The following is a 24,334-nucleotide window of genomic DNA, read 5'->3' on the forward strand; positions in this document are numbered from 1 at the left end:
GACTGCCAGAGAGAAATTATACAATATGTTCGAAGCTCGATCCTCATGCTGATGTCTTGCAGGGGAAGAAATATTCTGCGGTGTTTTTATACATTAGCAAAAAGCAAGTAGTTTTACAGAGCAGCACTTAAATTTTTTCTTCCATTATTAGCTAGCAGTATGGAAAACGAAAAAAAAAATGAGTGCCTTCTCCATAAATGGAGACGTCTACATAAAATTGCCACGAGCACTGCTGCGGAAGGCAAGCGCAAGGTATCCTGCAGCTGCAGCTAGGTAGCTAGACGTCTTTGTGCAGTGACTACACGCCAGAGGTTTCCTTACATTTCGTGGTCCACACCAGACAAAATTTCAAACGATATGTTTTGTGCAGACACTAGCTACAGATGGTGTGTACTGAACCAGGTGATGGTTTCAGGCCTCAATACTGCAGGCACTGCTTTGACAAGCTAGCGTCGCTTCGTATTCCTTCATTTACCCACTTTCTTTGAATGAAAAAAAATCCTGTTCATTTCTACGCAGTGGTGTTTAGCTGCGTACATTAACTTTCCGTTTTAAATAAACATCCCTCTTATGTGATAAAACAGAATACATGATATATATTTTTTGTTATTGAAACGTAGTGTTTGAAATCCTCGTTTCTATAACGCATTTTTGCGACGTCTCGCAAGCATAACAAATTTCATATAAAGTTTCTTCGGCTGCGCCGTTCAAAAAGAATATTCATTTTGCCGCTGAGTGTTCCACTGTGGCAAATGATTCAGAGTAACCTCCTGCAGCCGATGATATTTTTAACCAAAATACCTTTAGGTCCATGCGTTTCAGCTAGTCGAGTGTCACTGAAACTAATTATTTCAAACAGAAAAAAGTTGAAACACTTATTCATGGAATAGTCATAGGTGTAAAGATTCATACATACTTCTTAAAATTGAACGCATTGTGGCTGAACACTAAGAAATGAGTATAAAAATAAAGCTGTATTTAAGTAAAATAACTCTTCCTATAGCGATTATGTCTGCAATACACCCTTAGCGAAATGACGCTCACTAAGAAAAAAAGAGCAATTTTTCGTTTTTTGGAGCGCTACCTCAAAAACACCCGAAGAATGGGTCAAGACAGTAGGTACCGAAATTCTGATTTCAGGGAATACAGTTGGAGGTATTTTGAGCACTTATCAGGCACTTCATCCACATCTCTGATAACTCATCATCACCCCTTCTTTCACGTAAACTTCCTCCTATTTTGTGAATCAGTATCATAATCGAACGCTTTGTGTGTTCGTTCCTCGACGCCATTTTTGGCTGTGCTATTAAAGCTCGGTCACCCAGACAGAATCAGGTCTTCGCTACATGAAGAAGCAGACATTTAAAAGTTTTGTCGAAGCGTTCCAGAGGTTGAAGGCGCCAGAATTCTCGTACTGCTCCACCCAATTCTCAGCGTCGTGGCTTGGGAGGCGAGGAAAAACGGGAGTGTCGTCGCGCTGACAGGTGCTAATAATGCCGGTTGGCTGACCTGACGGCGTAGCCTGGCACCCGTGAGTGTGAGAAGTGCAGCAGCTCGGGGAAACCACAACCGGAGGGGATGTTGATCGTGATGTTTTCTACTGGCAGAGTGGCCGATTCGACCGGAGCGTAGCTGCTGAAACGCCATTGAAGACGCCATTGTTTCGACAAACAATGGCGTCGAGGAACGACCACCCAGAGGGTTCAATCATAATGACGATTTACAAATGAAGATGATGTTCACGTGAAATGAAAGGAAATGATGAGTAATCACAGAAGTGAATGAAGTTCACGATAAGTGCTCGCAGTATATACCACGTTTCTAATTCCCCATACCTCCCTCTCATTTAAATAGCAGAAGCATGCTACATGGCAGTCTCAGTGGTATGGCACTAGCGAAGCGCTGTCTGAAGAATATACGCTTTAAATTTTGACACGGAGGGCGCTAAACCTATACGCCAAGTGGAAGGACGTTAGGGATGCCTAAAAGCATATAAGTAAGAGAGATAGTGCGAGTTGTTCCCTGGCACAGCGACATTTGTTGCGAATGCTGTCTTCCAACTCGCCGTCTTGATCGCTTTGGCAATAGCTGTAGTGAAGTCACCTTTGTTGATGGCATGTAGTCTTGATGACATCAAAAAGAGATATTTGCGCAATGGGCTAGTAAGGCTTATGCTCTAAACATTACCTTAAATCATAAAAAAGCGTGTAACAGGAACGACAGACGCAGCACAAGACCGGCGATGCATACGCGGTGTTATTTGTGTGCTCCCTCTGTATTATCCTGTGTCTGTGTTCACTGTTTCCAGCTTTGTAAGCGCCGACATCTGTCAGTTACAAGCAAAAACCTTCGAGGTGACAGAATATGTATCAACAGAAAACATGGTAAACGGGCTGCTTTTGCTTATTTCAGAACAATTTTCTTTTTGCCGTAAACTTAAGAAACCTGTGATATGATAGAAAAAAAACATAAAAACAGCAACAGAATAGAATGTTTCTTTTAGGAAAGCTGACATTAAATCTGTATCTTAAGAAAATTTTCCTGTAGTGTTTGGTTATAATATTTCTTAAACGCACTTTTACACACTGCCACGTTTCACATTTAATGAAAGGCAAATCGCAGTACTTTTGAGCACGTTTATAGGAGCTTACGTTTTGCAGGAGGGCACAGATACTCCTTGCAACATTCCGGAAATCTTGAGTTCTTTTCTCCTCGGCTGATTAAAGTGCATCCAGAGCCCACAAGACTTGCTAAAAGAGGGCACCTGCATTAAAACAGTTCCACAGAACAATTTACGTGCAGATTAGAGGCACATATATCTCACATATCAACATATTAGTCACAAAAACAAATTAACCTTTACACAAGCACTGCTAGGAACACGGGGTTGCGAAAGGCCTCAGTATGTTGCAAAATGTGTTTTGGGAATCGCAGAGCTCAATGTTCAATAAAAATGAAATTATCGACACTTGTGTGCATTGGCAACTTATACTGCAGTCTTTATACTGCGTCTTATGCTAATACTGCGCAACCCCTCTTTGAAGAAGAGGGGTTGCGGAAGGATACTTGAGCTGCAGAGGCATGATCTCGTAGGTCACGTTCGTGAGTTGCCGCAAGAAGGGATAAGGGTCAACGTAACGACGAAGTTCCTCGCACATGTCCACACGTCGGACTGGGAGACAGTGAGTGTGAGGGAGGCAGAAGGGTAGTGGGCATCACGTTGCTGAAGGTAGTAACAGTGCTTTCAGGAGCGCTGAGACTCGCCAAGCCAGACGCGAGCAATACGGTGGGCAGAATCAGCGAGGACGATGGCATCAGAGTGAAGAAAGAATCGGCAAGAGGCAGTAATGTGTGGAAAGGGAATGAACTGTCGCGGCAGAAAAAATGGAAGAGTATCCTGCGGTATCGTGTTGTGAGGAGTTATAGGCGATGGTTATGAAAAGCAACGGTCGCTAAGGGTAACAAATTGGATTACAAGGAAGGAAAGCGTAGTAGGGGGCGACAGAAAATAAGGTGGACGGATGAGATTAAAAAGTTCGCAGGGATGAAGTGAATGCAGCAAGCAGAGGCCCGGGGTATAATTGGAGGAATGTGGGAGAGGTCTTCGCCCTATAGTGCGTATAGATCGGCTGCGAATGATAAGGGATGATGACGTTCGAAAACTTAAGAGACGCCCAAGTCAAGATGTTGGTAGGATACAAGAATTCACATGTCGGTCAGAGCGATTAAAGGGGCAGTGACAACGTCGTTCGATTTGCTGCCGTTTTATACTTCTGTGAACCACGTTCAAGTCCGTGATTCTACTCACAAAGCTTTAGATCCTAGCGCGCGATGCTTATTTGGAAAAACTGGAAAGAAATCGGAATCGGGAAACTCCTCCCACCGAAAATGACTGCCATTTTGAAATGCTCGTATGACGTTCTGCAATGCAGGTGGCAATATAAAAGCACATGTCTCTCTTTCTTTTGCGAACGATTGACATAGGCATCGTCCCCATGCAGAAGTACTTGATGAAAATGTTAGTGTACAAAAGTGACACAGAGTACGGTTTGTTTTCTTAAACATAAGGCAAGGTCACACTCAGCGGGTCACACTCACGACCAACGGTCGCCTACAGCCCTAGTGTGAGGTTTCCGGCCCCGCGACGCCGACGAATCTGATCAGCGAACGGTCGCCCTATCTGAGGCTGAGCGAGAACTTGATAACCGATGACCTAACGGCCTGAGCAGCTGTGCTTGTCTCCAGCTTAACCGTCTTAAAAAAAGGAAAAGAAGCAGCTACACATTATATGTTCTCCTTCTTATTAGCAATGAACTTGGCCAGAAATATCTGTCGACGCCGAACTGCCGACACGTTCCGCGACGCGTAGGCCTAACGCGAGTACTCGGGGTTCGGGTGTAGAGTTTTTGCGATTACGGTGTATACGCATTCACAAACTTTAGTGGCTGCATGTGTGACCGTTGAGTGTAGTTCTAGTACTAGTACTATTCACCCCAAATCGACGACTGTTTAGATCACAATGGATGTGCACATTAAGCGGGAAGCGTCGATGTGACCATGTCTGGCGAGCTAAGCCGGCAGCTTTCGGCGTCGCTTGTAGATACCCGGCGCAGGCAGGGGACGCAACGTCCACGGCGCTTCTTGCAGCGTTTTTGCACTTTGTAAACAAACAAAGGTGCAGCTGATGTGAAAAGAAGAGAATAATTTTGGTATTACAAGCTCAGCTTGCGTTTTATGCCATGCGAACGAGCAGCATACATCCAGTCATATACAAAAGCTATGTAAACAAACACGCTGGGGGCGCAGGCGTCATTTGCGAGTCGGCGTATTCCAGTGGCAGTTTAGCTCTCACACAAAATATTAAACGGTGTATATTCACACTGAAGCACTCATGACTCATTTTCTGGGCAATTACTAAAAAAACTTAAGGTTAATTTCGGGAGTCGGTCGCAGTCGCGCGGCTGCGGGGGAGACGGAGACGGAGACGGCGGCGGATTGAAGGCCCTTGTTTTGGTGCGGTTAGTGAAGCCCATTCGAATTGCGTTGGGTTTTGCGATGACGGAGCTGAAGTGTAGGCGTCGGCGCATGCTTTCTGGCGCTGGCCGTGGCCGGAAACATATTTTTGCAAATATGCTTTACCAGCAGAAAATAACCAATTTTGACTAACACGTGCTTGTAACAGCAAGTCAAGAGGCACCACTTCGTTCAAAAGTTTTGTCTCCTCTTCTGATGTCTCGTCAACGTATGCTTGCTTAGGTCTTCCTCTCAGTTTTTCGACCGAAAGAGCGAAGGGCGATAGCTGAGCAATCAGCAACACAACGTTAATCACTCCCCCCTTTCACGGCGCACACAGCGGAAGGAATCGTTGGACATGTATCTTTTTATATGCGGGAGAGCTTGTTTTAAAACAAGCTCTCTGATGACGTACGGATAATACGAGGTATGACACAAAAGAAACGAGACTAAGTGTGTAGCTTCAAAACAAAAGTAGAATTTCGCAGTGGTGAGACTCTTAATCAACACTACTACATTCAAGTACTAAAAAAACATCGTGAAAAAATTTGGAAAAAAATGTCACAGTTGTGGAGTAATGGATGGCTGTTGCACCAGGATAATGCACCCACGCACACGCCTCGGTCAAGCAGTTTCTGGCCAGCAAAAACATTACTGTGATGACGCATCCTCCTTATTCACTTGATTTGGCTCCATGCTACTTTTTTTTATTTCCTCATTTGAAGAGGTTCTGTCACAAACGGAGACTCTCCTTAAGGGCCTTCCAAAACCCTCGTTCCAAAACTGTTACCGGCAGTGGCAGCACCAGATGCAGAAGTGTGTGAATGCTGAAACCGACTACTTAGAAGATGATATTGTTGCAGAGATATGGTTCTGTAAGTGCAGTAATTTACTTGACCAGTCTCGTCTTTTTTTGTGTCACACATCGTATGCTTCTCGTAGTATGCTTAAATATTACAGCATCAGCCCATCGATTTTGGCTTCCTTCAAATCATCTAGAAGCCCAAAACAAGTCCCAAGATTACTAAGGCCCCATATTAGAGTGAGTGCTTCTCAAAGAAAAAAGAAGAGAATATGCAAATAATTTTTTGTGAACAAAAAAGATCTCAGTGACCACAGTCCACGATGTGTATGCAAGAGGGCAGCCGAAAGAGCGAATGGAAGACGACAAAGGGATGATATGTCGTTGTGATGTCAGCGGCCACTAGTTGCCATTAACCAGAACGGTGCCTTTGAAATAAGAAAAAATTTAATTTCAATACTGGACCGAATGGGATCAAAATTGGAGGAAATATAATCTAAGGTGTGTGGGGTGCAATAAAATAGTCAGTTTTTGCTGAAATGTTATGCCTCCTTTAAGGCGCTCAGTAAGACCGTTCGTTTTTAGATAGGCCGTTGTGGACTTGTGGCGGGTATAGCATGAGCGGACAAGGTCATGAGCCACTTGAGACAAAAAAGCGACCGCGATCGGTGCGCAGCTGACAATTCGCAGTCGAAAAAAACTGCAGAACTGTGTCAAAAATACGACAAAATATCCTGTAGTTCTGTTGTAACCGTCAAATTTTTCTGTAGTTCTGTAATACTTTTCTGTAGTATATTTCTGTTGCTTGTAGTTCTGTAGCGCTTTTCTGTTGTAACTATAGAAATTTCTGATGTTACTATAGAATGTTCTGTTGTCACAACAGGTTTCCCGTCAAAAACCGCACAGAAATTCTGCCGTAACATCAGAAAATTTTCTGTAGTTTTTCCCGACTGGGAAGGAGCGCCACGAAGGAATATGCATGATGGCAATGCAGAAGAAAGTCTGCAACGTCGGAGGGACAGCTGATGAGGATAGCTCTGGTTATGGCATGCCAGGTGTCGTATACGGCCAGCACGGCAATATTTTGGTTCCCGGAAGTCGACGTAGGAAGTGGCTTAAGCGCCCCGAGACAAACGTAAGAAAACGGCTCAGTCGGTACTGCAAGTGGTTGTGGGGCCCATTAGGCTGAACTAATTGGCCCATGATTTTCATCTGGTGGCCGAAGAAGCTGCATTACTTGTCGTTCACTTGAAAACCGACGCAGCGGAAGACGGCCAGGGTCGTAGAAAATCGGTGAAGGTGGTTTGTGAGCTTGGAAGAGAAAAAATTATCTAATTAACATAAACACGCCGTCCACTTGGAGCCAGGGAAGAGCGAGTTCATCACGGGTTTGAAAGTCTCAAGATCGTTACAGAGGCCGAACAGCATGACCTTAATTGATATAGTTCCAGCCAGCCAGCCAGCCAGCCAGCCAGCAGCCAGCCGGCCGGCCACTCGGCCAGCCAGCCGGCCAGACGGCCAGCCAGCCAGGCAGCCGCAGGCAGGCAGGCATGCATGTGGCATTGTGGCGCCATCCTTGCTGAGTGAGCTCGTGAAACTCGTTGCTTATCTGGATGCTGACATTTCGGTGCAAGCATTAAAGATAATTGCTACCCGCAATATTTCTGCCTAAACTGTTTGTCAAGAACAAATAATTTCGTATTTGGCGCAATCTCATTTATTGCATACGACATCAATTACGTACCGAAAATTCTTCACAAGAATGCCTTTCTCCACAAAAAGGTGCTACGCTTGCACCATAATCATCCATTTATCCCTAGATCCTCCCTCGGGACGCATGTAAGATGATTTCAACAACTCTTGATTTCACGTTGATTTTATGCAAACTTGAGAACTTGCTTAAGACGCAGCACAATAATTTAAAGCAATACTTAGCTGTCATTGCGATGTAACAATATGTTCACAATAGTATCTCACAGGTACGTACAATTGTCTCACAAGTGTGACCAAACATTCAGCAATAGACCTTCTATGGCGGACTTAAATACGTTCTTGAAGTGCTGGGCAACGCTTGAGAGAAATATTTCGCTACTGAACAGAAAGGCAGCCTTTTCTCGTCAGCATTAAAAAGAGTCTCACAACACTGGACTGTTGCCACACAATTATTGTCTGATATTTACATCACTTCTTTTTTATGGCGGTCCTAATTACTTGTGCGAATGGAGAAAGATAAAAAGCAAAGCCCTGCAACACGCCTGATGATAAGACACGTTCCGTTGTATGTGATCACAATACAATTAAATTATTTCAAATTGCTTCACATAATTGTTAGACGCCAAAAAAATCAGGTTTTTGTTTTTTCCTTCTCTTTGCATATTTTTGTTGTAGCAAACGGCCGCTCGAAATAGAGTTTGATCATATTATGCTATGGTTCAGCCTGCTCTAGCTGCTGGTTCCTGATATGTGGTTCATATTGGTAGAAGAAGAATGGGGGTAGTACAGTTAGTATTAGAGCCAGGCGCTGAAGTGTTCATGCTTTAAATACTCCGTCATTTACTCTAAGTGCTCAACAAGCTTTTTAAGAAAACATAAAAAGCGGCCGGATATTATAAGATACTTCGTAAGACAAATATGGTTGCAACTCATCAGCTTTTTTTTTTTGTGATATGCAAGTTTAAAACAGAGACTTGTTTCAATATGCGTGCAGTTAGGTCCAACTTTATATTTTTGCCACATAAAAATCGCTCAACTCGCACTCACAGGTCGTACGCATTTCTCGATTGTTCTCAATAAGGCTCGAGGAAAACACAGGTCGGCGCCTCTGCCCTGTTATTTAATAGAGCCTCAAGAGGCACGTGGGTCTTGCCGCCCCTTTCTCTTGTGCGCAATAAAGGTTCGCCGCAGACAATTTTCATGATTGTGTCCCTTTAAGAGTATAACACAACCGCACCAATGGCTCCCGTAAGCGGTTCCCGTTTACGATTTCCGTTCGAGCTAATGCACTTTTCCAATGGCTAATATATACTTTCTTAATTTGTGCGTCTATTACGTCACATACATAATCTCAGGCATGATCTCCCACATGTATTGCTTACGTTCATAAGCTCCCAGATTATGCGAAAAACCATCCAACATAAGTACAATGCCCCACTTTAACCAAGTTATTAGGCGCTGCATGCCTTAGGAGTTCCAAGCCTGACCCAAGATCCAAAACCCCCGTGTTCAATACCCATTTCGCTTTTGCCTCCCATTAGCAGCTGCCAAATTTTGTACAAATCTATTTTATCTCTAACTCTCCATGTCTGTAGCGCACACGACCTTTCATTTTGCAAATTGCAGAGGCAGGCTTGTAATTCTTAGCCCATAATGCGCCGCATGCTCACCGCCGCATCCTCCTATGCCACTTTACAGCTTGCACTTTCAACTTCCCTTCTGCTCCTTTCCTTAACCGCGGAACTCATCCCCTTCGCCGCCTTTAATTTTTGCCTTGCTGTGGGTCGCAAACCCAAGGTCTACCCATAAAATTACCCCCTCTCATTGGCTATCTTTGGCTTCTTGCAATACCACCCCCATGCTGCGCAGTGATCATCCGTAGTCATCACTACCTTCTGCCATGACTGCCCCCCTGTTTGCCCATTGCGCCGATGCCACATTGAGGTGTGCATTCCTTCGATCTTGCCGCTCAGCCCAAGAGTCAGAAACGCCCGTTCCGTCTTACGCTATTCCCTTCTTTCTCCCATAAGTGCTGCGGGAGAGGGGGGGGAGGGGTCATTGAGGAAGGATTTCACCGCCCCATTCAGCGATTTGCCCACCGTTATGTGTGGCGTTTAGCCCTGCTGCCAATTATCACAGGTGGCAGATGGCCTGTTGCGCATGCAGAAAGCGCAGACAGCTCCAGCGAAAAGGGCGTGCCGGCCAGCAACAACCGTCTAGGAACTGCGGTCCCAATTATGCATAAAGCTGCGCTGTCCAACTGAACTCAATTCTTGACACTTTCATGATATGCTTAGGCTCCGAAGACAAATATTAGCCTGCCCGCTATTTTCCGGGCCGTGGTGTGAAGGGTTCTAAATGGTTTAGTAGAGACGTACCATGTCATTACTGCCGTTTTCTTCACCCGGTCGTACTCAATTTTGCAGCATGACGTAGCTTGGGAGTCTGTGGACCTGTTCTCCTCTTTAGAGATAGGGTTTATGCATGACAGTAATGCTGGAAATATGCAAAGACAAAAATTAATTTTTTGACCCTCTTCGTCAGTCTAAGGCTTTCTGTCTAGTGGCCCTGAAGGCTACAGCATGAACCATTATGCATGGACAACAAAGCCTACCAAGCACGAATATTGCTTTGATTAGTGAAGCCAGTTTGCAATAAAGTACGCCAGTGATCAGCTAGTACAAGAATCTATTTCGCAATGATTATGTGCATACTTTACTTGATCAAACTCGCGACTGTTTTTTATATTGTTTACAAAGATACTTTAATTGCTCTTTTAATGTTGAAATTATTTACATTTAGTTAAGACTAAATAAATGAGCGGCCTTCACATACTTGCGCATCCGAAGATGGACAAGGGAGACATGGACAACAGAAGGACTACCTTCCAACTGATAATTTAATGACACAAAGTGCAGATTATATACGCCTTATACCATGACTTCATACGATAAGGGTGCCTACAACACGTGTCCGCGGACAAAAACGTCAATTCTTTGGCCGTCACTGAAACGAGTTTTGTGCACCCGGTTTAAATGCGAAAGCCTTTATTGGCGAATGAGTAGCGTGATCACATTCTGTGCACTGAAAGTGTCCTGCGCACTGGCACTTAAATTTTTTCTCCGCTGGGAACGAACACCTATCATTCTGATCCCCAGCCGAGCGCGCAAACCACTACTACACAGTGGGTTTGTGAGAAACGCATTCTTGTTTTCCCTCTTTAGACTCCATCTTATCCAATGTCCCTGTCTATAGCAAGCCGGCCATCCACGTGGCAACGAAGGGGGAGCGACTGTGCCTCGGGGGAGGGTATAAAAGGGAGACGGACGTGGTAGCTAGTGGACGCGCGACGATGACGGGGGAGTGGAAATCCTGGCCAGCCAAGCCACAGCCGTGCCTAGAGCACTGCCGCACGCCAGGCTGCCGGTGGCTCCAAAGCCCAAGCGACGCAAGTAGTGCGCGCCATCGCGCCAAGCTCTCCTGCTCATTTCGGATTCGGCACCGAAGAAACCGGTCTCCTACCTCGTGTCCTCCGTGGGCGCGATTGGAGCGAACTGAGCTCCTCTTCCGAAGAGAGGAAAACACCCCCTGACAGCGTTTATCGCGAGTAGCGGCCATTGTTTGGGTAGGACCTTCGTACTGAATAAAATGCTTTCCCTCAACTGGGTGAGGAAGGGGGCTTTGCCAGGGGCGTCGGATGGATGATAGTAAGTTGATGTGGTATTTGTGACCTTGGGACGCAGCACTTTTGGGTAAAAATACCTCTTCCTGATAACACCAATAGAGGTAAAGAAATTGTCTCATAGTTTGTCTACAAAGCGTTGTTTCAAATAAACTCTACTGTAAAACTAGCACCGAAGGGGTCTGAAGGGGTCATTATTATAACTGTAATTGCCCGCATTCCTCCTGTTCACTAATAAACTTTTATTCACACATTGGCGAGTTAGACATATAAATGGAACCGCATGAGAGGGGAATATGATACAGTAACCCAGAAGAATTAGCTAAAAATAGACGCCGATGTTTCATCATAGATTTAACTTTTGAGTTAGTCCTTTTGACTATTTTCCCAACTTCTCGGGTACCGAGAGCACCATGCTAACGTTGCTGCGTTTTGAAAATTTTTAAGCTAATCGACGTGTTGCTGAAGTCAATTACCACTGCTCTATTTTCCCCTCCTCTTGATGTCAGCCACCTTCGTCTTCTTGTATAACCACCTTCAAGTTGCACTTCGTTCATCACTTGTAATCACCGTCTCCTTGCTCTGTAGCCAACCTTTCTGTTCTCTGTGCCGGCGCCCCATTCCGGTGTACATCCTATATGAAGAAGCATAGGTGCAAAGCGTTTATTAGAGCCGGCCGAGTTGATTAGCAAAGCGGGTGGATCCTGTGAACACATCACCCGTTTTAATAACGGCCAAGCAATTGAAGTTCTATCTGCTGGCCACGTGATGGTGACATTTCGTTCAGTGTATTTAATGCGCACTTTGTTTCACTGAACAATCAGCTGGAAGCTAGCACTGTTGTTGTCCTCGCGTTTCTTGCCCATGTTCGTGTGCGCTAGTACGTGATTGCAATGCACTGACTCGCCCAACAGTAGACTTCTTCTTTTAACCACATCTGGCAGCACGCGGGCTGCCAGAGGGTGGCTCGAACGTGAGCCAGCGGTTCGCTGTTTCTAGGGTCGCTTCGCCCACTTCCGGTTGCTGCTAGAATGTGTCCATATTTCTCTGGATGAGTGTTTTCGGGCGGCTCGCTGGCTCCCAGACTCGTCAGGACAATTTTGTGTTTACGGCGCTGGCTTCGCTCACGCAGTTAGCAGACGACGGAGAGGTGATATGGGGAACCATGTGCCGCCATTTTTACATGGGCTAGAAGAACCACGGTGCTTCATGCGAAGTTTATTTGACCAGGAAGGTAGCACAGCTCTTCTTTTCGACTTTTCCGCAATGCACTTTATCTCTGATGGTTTTACCAGTCACTGTTTACTTATTTCGCGCGCGTGTGGAAAGGTGCCTCGTCTCGCCATTTTCAACCATATATGTGTTTGTGCTCCATTGATTTCGGATTCGTAAAATATATTTCATCTGTCAAGTTCATAGCCTAGGCGTATTTTGCGACGCTTTTCGAAGACCGCCGAGGTTATGACCGCGTGTTCCACCTTTCAGTACGTGCTCAGACACGCTCAGTAATGCATGCATGCACATAGCTAACGTGTTGGACAAGCAAGAAGCGTCTGCTATTTCATTTCATGCGCAGTGAAATGCGGACGTGCCTTTCAAAATTCTCAGAAATATTTAAAATGTACAAAATGCATGCGCTACCATCTTCCTCTTGATTCATTAACGAAAAAATATTACCAGCGTCGCGCGACGCAAAGCCATATTCTCACGCCTTTCATGCGAGCGCTCGTTCTCCACTTTGAACACGTAGCAGACAGATAGCAGACGCTGTTTTTATACCTGCCTCTTTAGCGTAATGACATAAAATCAGCTGTATGCAGCTAAACTTTTATTGACGGTACAGATGCTTTCACGAGAAAAGTATTCAACTAGCTGGTCTGTTCGTACTGACGTTATTCATGCATTACGGCGGGCGGCAGACGTTTTAAACTTTGGCGTCGGCTCAACATCACACCTCACTTCCCAACTTCACACTTCAACTTCACGTTTCAAATAGAGCTGTCACACACATCAAAACGGTCTGCGTGCTTTCGCGGAGCAGGCAAAATATGTGGTTTAATAGATAACACTGGGAGGGGTTACAGCTGAGTCATAGATCTGCGATAATCCGAGAACACAGAACATCCATTAATTAAATATGTGAGTGAAATTTCTTATATACTTTGCCAAAAGAAATACGTTAAAGCGTGCGCGTATTTTCGAAGACGTCTCAGAGCTAACGTGTGTGCTCCGCAGCCTACCGAAATCCACGCTCTTGCGTCGTCCCGAAGTTCAGCGGTCTTTGGGCGACCATTATAACTTCGCGTTGTTTCATTCACAGCGAGGGAGTCTTTTTTATTTTATTTATTTATTTATTTATTTATTCAATCCTCAAAGGCCCCATTTAAGGGGTATTACATGAGGGGTGGGCTTGAAGTACGGCGGTTACAATAAAAAATGTCTTTCGATGGCAGTCTTGAAATGATGAATGTCGGTTAGTGAGGCAATGTGGTCGGAAGGTCGTTCCAATCCAGGGCGGTGCGGAGAAAAAATGGCTTTTGGAATGTTATCGTATGGGCGCGCTGGGGGTAGACGGCATTGGAGTGGAGATGACGAGATGACCAATGGGCTGGACGGATGAACACGTTGTTAGGTGGCAAGCTGTGATAAAACTTATGATAAAGAGAAAGGCGAGCTAGTTTCCTGCGTAAAGCTAGATTGTGAAGTTCAAGTTTGGATTTTAGTACGGTAACATTGGTGCGATAGGAGTAATCTGAAAGAATGAAACGTGAAGCTCGATTTTGAGTAGATTCCAGTAAATTGATCAGATTAGTTTGGTGAGGATCGAATATAGCTTGAGCGTACTCAGGTTTGGGTCTGACAAGCGAGGTGTAAGCAATTAGTTTGACAGAAGAGGGAGCTAATGAAATGTTGCGGCGTAAGTAGTCAAGAACGCGACAAGCGGAGTTGGTTATATGAGAAATATGACTGGACCAGGATAGGTCACTGGAGATATGAATGCCTAGATATTTGATAGTGTCAGTTTGAGTTATAGGAAAATCGTAAAGATGATAGGTAGAAGGTAAGTAGTTACGCCGACGGTGGAAAGAGACATGAAACGGTTTATTAACATTTAATTTCATAAGCCAGGTGTCGCACCATTCTTGCACGTTAAGCAGATCATTCTGTAGGATAGCGATGTCAGATTGGTTATTTATGGTGCGGTATATTACACAGTCATCAGCAAACAGCCGTATGTTAGATGTTATGCAATTTGGCAGGTCATTAATATAAATTAGAAAAAGTAAAGGGCCAAGTACAGTACCTTGAGGAACGCCTGACCGGACTTCGGAAAGGGTAGATGAATGGGAGTTGGCGACAACAAACTGGAGACGATTTGTTAGAAAATTATGGACCCAATTCAGTACACAAGGGTCTAAATTAAGGGTAGATAGTTTAAGCAGCAAATGGCGATGTGGGACTTTATCGAAGGCTTTTTCGAAATCTAAAAAAAAGGAGTCTGTGGGTATGTTAAGGTCGAGGTTCGTGTGAATATCGTGAAGGAAAAGAGCAAGCTGAGATTCACACGAATAGCCTTGACGGAAGCCGTGTTGATTAGGATGGAAATAGCCAACGGATGAAAGGGATGTTGCAACCTGGGAATAAATAACATGTTCCATAATTTTTGAGCAAACACAGGTGAGGGATATTGGTCTGTAGTTGCTGGGTGACGAGCGATTACCTTTCTTGAAGAGAGGAACGACCTTCCCGATCCTCCAGTCCATGGGAATGGTACCAGTGCTTAGCGACTGCTGAAAAATGAGCGATAAAACAAGGCTACTGACATGTTTAGTGTTCTTAAGCACCTTAGCATTAATGCCGTCGGTTCCCGCCGAGGATGAATTCTTTAGTTTATCAATGATATTAGAAATTCCGTTCGGGACAATAGTTAGAGGATACATTTGTGGATGAGCATGTTCTGGTGGCGAAGGGAGGTCGACAGAAGTCTCTTTAGTGAAAACAGCACAAAAAGTGTTATTCAGCATGTCAGCGACTTCGTGATCTTGTGCATTGCTGCCGTCACTACAAAGCAAAGAAATGTTGGTTGAGACGGAAGGACTGATTGCGTTCCAAAACCTTTTGGGGTCATTACGCAACATAGATGGCAGAGTGTTATCAAAAAAATTTTGTTTAGAGGAGTGTAATTGACTTTTATACTCTTTAGCTGCGCAGAAATACTTATCCCATGCAGAGGCATTGCCTGAACGCTTAGCAGATCGGAAAAGTCTTTTTTTCTTATTGTTTAAACGTTTTAGTGCCGAGTTAAACCATGGCGACTGCGCGCTCTCTATTATTGTGATAGTGGGGATGTACTTTGCGATTAGACGGAGCATTTCGTTTTTAAAAAGTTGCCAGTTAACGTCAACAGGCCTCTCTTGATAAGTGGCTGCAAAAGTGTCGCAAAAAGATTGTAGCTCAGAATTCATTCTTGTGTAGTCACCTTTATCATATAGTGTTAGGTTTTTCTTAGTTTTTTTGTTCCTGACCAAGCTGCAGTGGAGCGAGCCATTGATTACAGCGTGATCGCTAGGGGAGGGAAGAAAAGTAAGCGAAGAACAGATATCGGCATGTGTTGTTAAAATTAGGTCAAGAATATTAGACGAGTGCTGTGTAATACGAGTGGGCTCATTGACAAGCTGCGTTAGACCGAAAGCCATGCACGTGTTCACGAATTCACTTTCACTGTTGCACTTTGACATGGTAGAAACGGGATTGATCCAGTTTATGGAAGGATAATTAAAATCACCAAAAATAACGACGGGGGTATTATGATACATAGTCGTTAACGCTTGCAGTGAGTCATGAAATAAAGATATAAAGGAGTCGTCATTAGATGGAGGGCGGTAACAAACACCAATTAGCAGGCGCGGAAAGGTAGCATTACAACAAATCCAAACCATTTCTGGGGGGGTAGGAACACTGACCGGTGTGCAGCGCAATGATGGGCTAGCTGCGATAAGAACACCGCCGCCCCGTGTATTTCCAGATCTATCTTTGCGAAAAACGTCGAAATGAGGGAATGAAGGCAAAATCTCGAGGTCAGTTATTGATGAATTAAGCCATGTTTCTGTAAGAAGCAGCAAATCACAAGAAGAAGAAGATATGAGGCTGCAAATTTCATCACGTTTTGGTATAATACTGCGGATATTAGTGTACAAAAAATTTATCGGGGAATGACTAACATTGGGAAATTTGCATTGTACTTGCACTTCGCGCTATGATTTTTCAACCACTTTTTGTGCGATATGATCATAAATGAATGTCATGCTGTTCGCGATCAGTTTGTCGTGTCGTAGTTTAATTTTATAGTAGTGATCCTTTGCAAACTGATACAGCTTTTTCCGAGCAAGACGCGTTTCAGGCGAGAAGTCTTCACTGACACTGTAATTCGTTCCCTTAAAATTTTTGCACAAAGAAAATACTTATCTTTGTCCTTGTAATGGACAAACTTGACAATGATCGGCCTGCGTTTGCCATTTGAGTAAGTACCCAATCTGTGAGCACGTTCAATATCACGTGACTGCAAGTCAACGTCAAGAAACTGATGACAGTGGTCAATGATTAGCTTCTCGCTTTCTGAGCAAGATTCATTTGGGCTATCCATCAAACCGTAAAATACTAGATTGTTGCGGCGGGACCTATTTTCAGCATCTACAACGCGGGCGGACAGGGCAGATACCTGGGCCACGCACTCATTTGTTGCCGACTGCATATCGCTCAACTCTGAATTCAAGGACGGTAGAGGCATGAACTCTGTTTCAATTTTCTCTAGTCTGGTTTTCAGGTCTTCGAAGGTTTTATCATGGTCACATAGTTTTGCATTTATGGTTTTAAGCTCGCCAAGTATCTCTGACTGCCCGCTCTGCAGATCTTGTAATACTTTGACCAGTTCAGGGCCCGCTTGCACAAACGATCTTAAGACTGTCTTAGCTAAGTCCAGACTTAACTGGAGTCTTAAGGATAGGCCGCTAGCATGGCTGCTTAAGACTGGAGCCAAGACTGGGCTTCAGTCTTGACTTGAATAAGTCGCTTGCAAGATTACGACTCTAGTGCCGTCTTAGTTAAGACACAAGGACGGCAGGTACCTAAGTAGCGAAATAGGGGAAAGCAGGGATGTGCTGGCCCCGTCCCAGCTTTGAGATGTAAACATTGTCATTCTTGCGTTGTACTAGATCCGTGCCGTTGCTTTTTTGCGACTTAAGATTGTGCCATGAGGTAAATTGACCAACGTGGTTGCTGAGGGTGTTCGTGGAAGCTACTCTGGTGAACACGGGCCGAGCCGAAGTGAGCAACGAAGATTGCAGTCGGGTGTTTTGCTGTTTGGCCTGTGCGCTCACTAGTTCGTTTTTTCCTCTGTCAGCATTCGTTCTCCAGCAGTCTATTTCTTTGCAACTGTTGAAATCACTGGTTCTGCGTTTCGGCATCCGGCTGCAAGCGTACGAAGCATTTGGGCCCCTTTCGCGGCGCAGTAAGGCAGCCAAGCACATCGTGAATCAGTGAGCATTCAGTGAAAAGAAAAACAAAAAATAGAACGTGCGATGAAATCGTCCTTGTGACTAAGTGCGTCTCCGGTGCACGACCTCCTTAGAGGAGGTCGTGCTCCGGTAATGGCCGAAGAGCTTCCGCGTCCAACGCGCATGCTGTGATGTATAATTTTATTCGACGTATGTGTGTGTGCGCGTGTGTGTGTGTGGGCGCGCGCTGTGCACCGTGTGCATACGTCTCGTGGCGAAGTGACGAGTTGTGGGCGTGATAACGCCTGTGTCACGTCTGTGGTCGTCGGTGGCTGTGCTCTCTACATGCCTCCATTTTACTGACTCCGTACTGTAAACGACCCGTGATCAGCACAAACTTTCGTCCTTGGGTCGTGTTTGTGTTCACAAAGCATTTGGGCTGCGATTGGCGCGAATTGCAGTAACATTCGCGCTGCAATTAACGCACAAATGGCAAGAAAGGTTTTATGAAGTTGGATGTGAGGAAAAATCTGGAAGAGACACGCACAGACCACGTTTTCACTAGTTGCTGCTATTGCAGCATTTTATTTTATTACTTTATTTATGCAATGTGCGCCACAGATGTGCTACCATTCCCCCCCCCCCCCCCCCCGCTTTAGTACAGATATGTTCTTTGTATGAAGATTGGGAAATACTCAACCTTGCTATTATATTTGTTTTTTTCTGGCCGTATTTTTACCTTTTGACATAATAGGAATTGAGGTGTGGTGTGTTGCACTGCAGAAAACAGTCTAGTTTGATAGCTAACAAGGGGTATATTCATTACCTGTGTTGCTTGATGTTGATTAAATATAGTAAGCTTGACGGACAGGACTTTTAGTGTGGCACATGTCTTCAAAAAATGGAACAGCTGCCAGACGATTTGGTGATGCTCCACATTTGTGAACAGGGCATACACATGCGTACACATAAAACATCAAGTGCTTAAGCGACTCTTACTGAACGGTGTCAATGACAGGACTTGTTGCCTCTTGGCTGGAATACAAAGCACTCATGGATCAATTGTAGTCGTAACAAGTCATTGCTAGACATTTCGTCATTACAAGTCATTTTATTCATTTATAATCAATTGCAATTACAGGTCCTCGGTACACATGTGGGTCATCACAAGTCATAACCTCTAATAATCAATACCACTATCATTTTTCCTTTCACCTGTTCTCATATGACAGACACTTCCCGGTGACCGGTCCGCCGCTCACCTACTGAAAATTAACAAACCGACTATGTCTTCATTCAAGCACCCATTTAGTGCTGTCTGTACATCCTCTGCTCATACGTTTTGAGAACATGATTTTTTTGTTCACAGGATTTAGCATGTCAAGTTTTAAGCAATGTCACAGTCTGGATGTGCACAAGCTTACTGCGCCTTTTTTAACATACACTGAGATTGCCCAGTGCATGGCCAGCTTTGTGTTTAGTCACCATCTAAACGCAGACACCAAGGCAGAATCAAAGTAGAGTTCTCCAAATCTAACAGTCAAGTTCCATAAACTGGGCCACTGCGTTGTGCTCAGACAACATGAGTACCCATAGGCCGCCGAGCTGCAAGCTGTGATGTGAATGATGTAATTTAGGGCTTAGGAACAGCACAAAGGCTTGGTAATGAGAAATTATTGAGGCTGAAAACAAGGCAACTAAAGAAGGAAACAGTTTATTTTGCAAGAGGGAATTACTGAGAAAAATTATTCTTGAAAAAAAAAAACTCAACATAAGCAACAGGCATGCAAATTCTTGCTGGGCACTGGCCTTATTAGACAGTGACCAACTAGCATGAGCCTCTTGCTGCTGGCTGAAAACATTTTGCATGCACTTGCACAATGACATGGGCATGGCTGAAAAAAGGAATCATGCAGTAGACTGAAATCAGTGAACACAAAGAGCCTTAATAATAACCGTCAACATTTCCAAACAAGGACCACTGAATAGGAATGTTGCATGTTTATGTAATTTTATTTAATATTTAATGTATTTAATAAAATTGCATTGTAATATTCTAAATGTTACACAGGTACCTCTTGAAAGATTCAGTGCACTATGCTTCACATTGTGAAATACAAAACAGCAAGTTAATAATAATAATAATATAATATACTTTATTTTTCCTTTAATACAAGGAAAGGAGCAGCCGCTAAAAAGCTGCTTCGAAGAGCAGCTCGACGGGGCGGCTGCCCCTGTATGTGATGGCATTTAACAGCAGAGAAGTCACGCTTACGCAATGAATAAATAATGAATGGAGAAATAATTAGATTACAAAAAAGCACAAGGTAAATTAGGAAAAATACATGAAAATAATACAGAGACGCTGCAAGATAGAACACTTAATTTAAAAATATGTATTCATAGAAACATTTTGCGGATTAGTTTAATGGGAGGAAGAGAGAAATCTTGACCACTATAAGGAAATTATTGATTTAATATGGTAGGAAGACTGAAGCAAAGCATCTGCTTGACATAGTTCGTCTGGCATGCTGTAACGTGCCAATGCTCCGGGTTACGGGTGTCATATATGTTTATGCTGTCTTGAAGCGCTGCTATGAGTGCTAGTGTGTTGTCCTTTTTATTGATGTCTTGTTTATATAATCACAAAAGCCTGTAGGTATACAAAGATGTTACTTTACCCATTTTTAGCTGCTTAAATATTGGGCCTGTATGTTCAAGGTAAGAAGTTTTTGCAATATTTCTTGTTGCATGTTTTTCTGCTGTTGTTGTTGCCCATACTAGCAAGGAGTAGTTCAGAACTGACGAAAAGAGTGAATTATAAAGCATAATGTTAATGGTGTGTGGAAATACTGGGAAATGTCGGCATACAGAACCTATTGTGTGTAGTAGTTTGTTGACTAAATATTCTATGTGAACATCCCATGTCATGTGCCCTGAAAAGTACACACCTAACGTTTTCACAGAGTGAGCAATTTCTAATTTAGTGCCACTGAGTACTATTGATAAAGCTCGATTGCTTTATTTCTGGGATGGAAGAGAACTGCTTTTGTTTTATTGTCAGTGAGTTTTACACTGTTTTGACGCGCCCAGCATTCAGTTTTTTCGAAGGTTATGTTAGCCCGACTGGATAGCTCTATGCCTGAGTGACAGAGAAAAACAGACTTGTATCATCAGCGTAAATAATGTTTTGCAGATGAATCTATGGAAACAAGATCATTAATGTAGAGAGTAAAAAGAAGGGGGCCTAAAAGACTGCCTTACGGTATTTCTCTGTATACCATATTGGTGGGCATGTTCCCCCCCCCCCCCCCCTTTTTTTTCCTGAAGTTTCGTTTAAACCCAGCCAAACACCCCATTAAAATTGTAGCATCCCATCTACTTTCAATAGGTTAACCATTGTCAATATGAGCTGCTAGTGCACATGCAGTTAAAAAATCACAGTGTTCGGATATTAGCAAGGGCAAAGAACATACTTTCATTAGAAATTAGGTACGAAGGAGAGTGCATAAATACATCAACAACCAATTATTGGTGCTGGGCGTTGTGACCGTGACCTACTTTGTCTGCTGTAATCATTAAAGGTATTGAAAACCTCTGCCTGGAGGCTGGAAACCACTGAAAACCTCATGCCAGGAGGCTTTGTTGGAGGCTTTCACTTAACAGAAAAAGCAAAGATTAAGATGCTAGACAAGTGACGATACTGCACTTATAGAGCTGACGTGACGAACAGTATGCAATTTTGTTCTGCTGTACCACAATCGAGCCATTTCTCTGCCGAAATATTAAAATTTTTGTAAGCAGGAATGTGTTGGAACAAAATGCTTTCAAACTTGGCATATTGCAATCATTACATTCAATTGTTGGCATTTTGTGATTCACACAAATATTTCAATGCTGACCATTTGGAAGTTAAGTGCGGCATAGCACAACCACAAGGAAATGTGTACAAACAATTAATATATTATGATACATAATCTTAGCAAAATAGCCTGTTGTGCACACTGTTTCCATGCACTCAGCCTGCTCAATAACCTAAAGAAAAACTAAGCAATTTAAAAAGATCATGAGCCTTAAAGCATTGAATGTTGAAGGATTGTAGTTTGTCATGTAAAATATTGTGATGCTACTATCTGAAAAAGCCTGAGCCAACGGCAAATAAAGATGAGATGGTTTTCAGCGTTCTGTACATGGCGCAGGCCGAGCGGGAGTACATGAAGTCATGGGTAGTACCAGCACATTGCATAAAAACAATTGCTTTAATATAAAAACATGCAACCGAAAAGCAAAGCCCCCGATGCAATGTACGCTAGCGCCTTATGAAGCACCATTTTGTGAGGGCGATGATAGTGGAAATGAAATATGTTCCCTTATGTATTGTGATTGAAGAGCTTTTCTTCACTTCTGTGGTGTGAGCACAACTCATACTTTTGATCATCGATTCCTTCATCAGAATGAATACCCATGTAAAACTTGGTAACTTTTATGTCCAACCTGTATCGCAATGAATTGTTGTTTACTATGGAATTGTAAGAGTGATTTAGCTATCCTGCTATACAGGTTGTCTTGATGTTATCATAGAGGGGTTCTTGCACAGCTCCTACTCTCACACTGTGTTCACATTCCATTAGGCAATTGTCCTGTGTCTCCCCTATGAGGGAGAGTTCAGTTCAGTAGTTCAGTCGTGTGACTCTTCGGGACCCTATGGACCATATCACGCCACGCTTTCCGGTCTCTCACTATCTTTCTAACATCACGTTACTTCATCTGCAGCGCCTCGAGGATGCCATCTAACCATCGCGTTCGCTGCCTTCTTCGGTGACCCTCAACCTTTCTCAACATCAAATCTTTCTCCAGCGACTCCTCTCTTCTCATCAGATGACCAAAGTAGCTAAGCTTTAACTTTAGAATTTGACCCTCCAATGAGCAGTCAGGGTTTATGGTCGACAATATCAACTGATTTGATCTTCTGGCTGTGACTGGTCATAGGGTTTTCTTGGCAGGAAATACTGGAGTGGGTTGCCATTACCTTCTCCAGTGAATCACATTTTGTCAGAACTCTCTGCCGTGACCTGTCTATCTTGGGTGGCCCTACACAGCAGAGCTCACGACTGAGTTTCGCAAGCCCCTCCGCCACGACAAGGCAGTGATCCATGAAGGGGACGAGGGAGAGTACCACTTGCCAAAAGTGTCAAATACTGCCTGTGTTGTGCGACGTCAGTGCATGCTAAAGAACCCCAAGTGGTCGAAATTTCTGGAGGCCTTCACTACGTCTCTCATAGCTTGAGTCACTGTGGGACACTAAACCCCACGAAGCAAACGAATCATATGTGTGTCATTTACAAGCCCCTCATTTCGGTACACTTTCTTGGCCAACACTGACATTTATTTTTATTTATTTATTTAAAACACTGTAAGTCCTTACGGGCTGTTTCAGGGTAGGAAATAAAGAGAAAACACAGAAGAAAGGCATGAACATTATTACAAGAAATACAATTCTAGTTTTTACTCGAAAGCCTCAGCTGAGCTAGTGTTATAAAAAAAATGTTGGGGGTTCAGGTTGTTAAATTCAACAATGGTTTCCGGAAGGAACGAGTGCTTAAACTGGCCAATTCTAGGTGTGTACGGCATGATGGCAAATGAGTGATTAGTACGGGCTGATAATCTTCCTGGGGTTTGGATATACAAAGTAGAGTCTAAGTTAAACGTATTTTCATGGAGCATATCAAGAAACTTGAGGCGCGCTATTTTTTCTACATGTGGCTTGTTCAGGTAGTTAAGCTTGGATGCGTAGAGCAGTCACTGACTGTTTTTTTGGTAAGCTGAAATTATAGATCTTAAGACTAATCGTTGTACCCTCTCGAGTTTATTGATCTGATACTAGCAATGTGGGTCCCATATAATACTTGCATACTCTAACTTAGGTCAGACCATACTTTTCAATGCTTGAAGTTTAACATCAGGTGTTGAGTGTTTCAGTTTACGTTTTAAGAAGCCAAGGTTTCTTTGAGCTGAACCAAATATCTGATCAATGTGTATGCCCCAGTTTAAAGGTTCAGTAATTGTGATGCCTAAGTATGTTAATTTGTTGTTAATAGTATAGGTAAACAGCAGGGGAGATTTATTGTTGGTTATGGCAACAAATTTCATTGGGTTGATTTGCATATTCCATTTCATACACCAATCATAGACTTTTTTCAGACTAATTCAGCAACATTTGATCATCATCAGTTCTTACGTGGCAAAACAAGAGAAAATTGTGTGCGAACAGCCGCACTTCCACATGACAGTCTATATCTTCAGCAATGTCGTTATGTATATTAAAAATAACACCGGACCTAAAACAGAACCTTGTGATACACCGGATGATACATGAGAGGTGAATGAATGTTCGCTGGCTATTTCGACAAATTGTTTCCTGTCAGAATGGTAAGCGTGTACCCAGTTAATAATCTGCAAATCAATGCCATATGCATGCATTTCTTTAAGCAGTTTATCATGACACACTTTGTCAAATGCTTTACGTAGGTCTAATGTAATAACATCTATCTGTTTCTTTGCTGCAAAGGTACGAACAGATTCAATAAGTTGAGTTACTGTCGATAAGCGATGTCGAAAACCATGTTGCCT

General features: G+C 43.5%; 1 long non-coding RNA gene across 3 annotated transcripts in view; it reads right to left on the minus strand.

The window, feature by feature from the left end:
- Positions 1-2,650: 2,650 nt before the first annotated feature.
- Positions 2,651-24,334, minus strand: part of LOC146180504 (uncharacterized) — a 75,027-nt gene continuing 53,343 nt past the window's right edge. For all 3 annotated transcript variants that reach the window (XR_014700370.1, XR_014700371.1, XR_014700369.1), the window contains one exon: positions 2,651-2,764. This is a non-coding gene — a long non-coding RNA (uncharacterized LOC146180504). The remainder of the gene's footprint in view (positions 2,765-24,334) is intronic.

This window comes from Amblyomma maculatum, chromosome 8 (assembly GCF_055883805.1).
Source record: "Amblyomma maculatum isolate TAMU_Amacu chromosome 8, ASM5588380v1, whole genome shotgun sequence".
Taxonomy (NCBI): Eukaryota; Metazoa; Arthropoda; class Arachnida; order Ixodida; family Ixodidae; genus Amblyomma; species Amblyomma maculatum.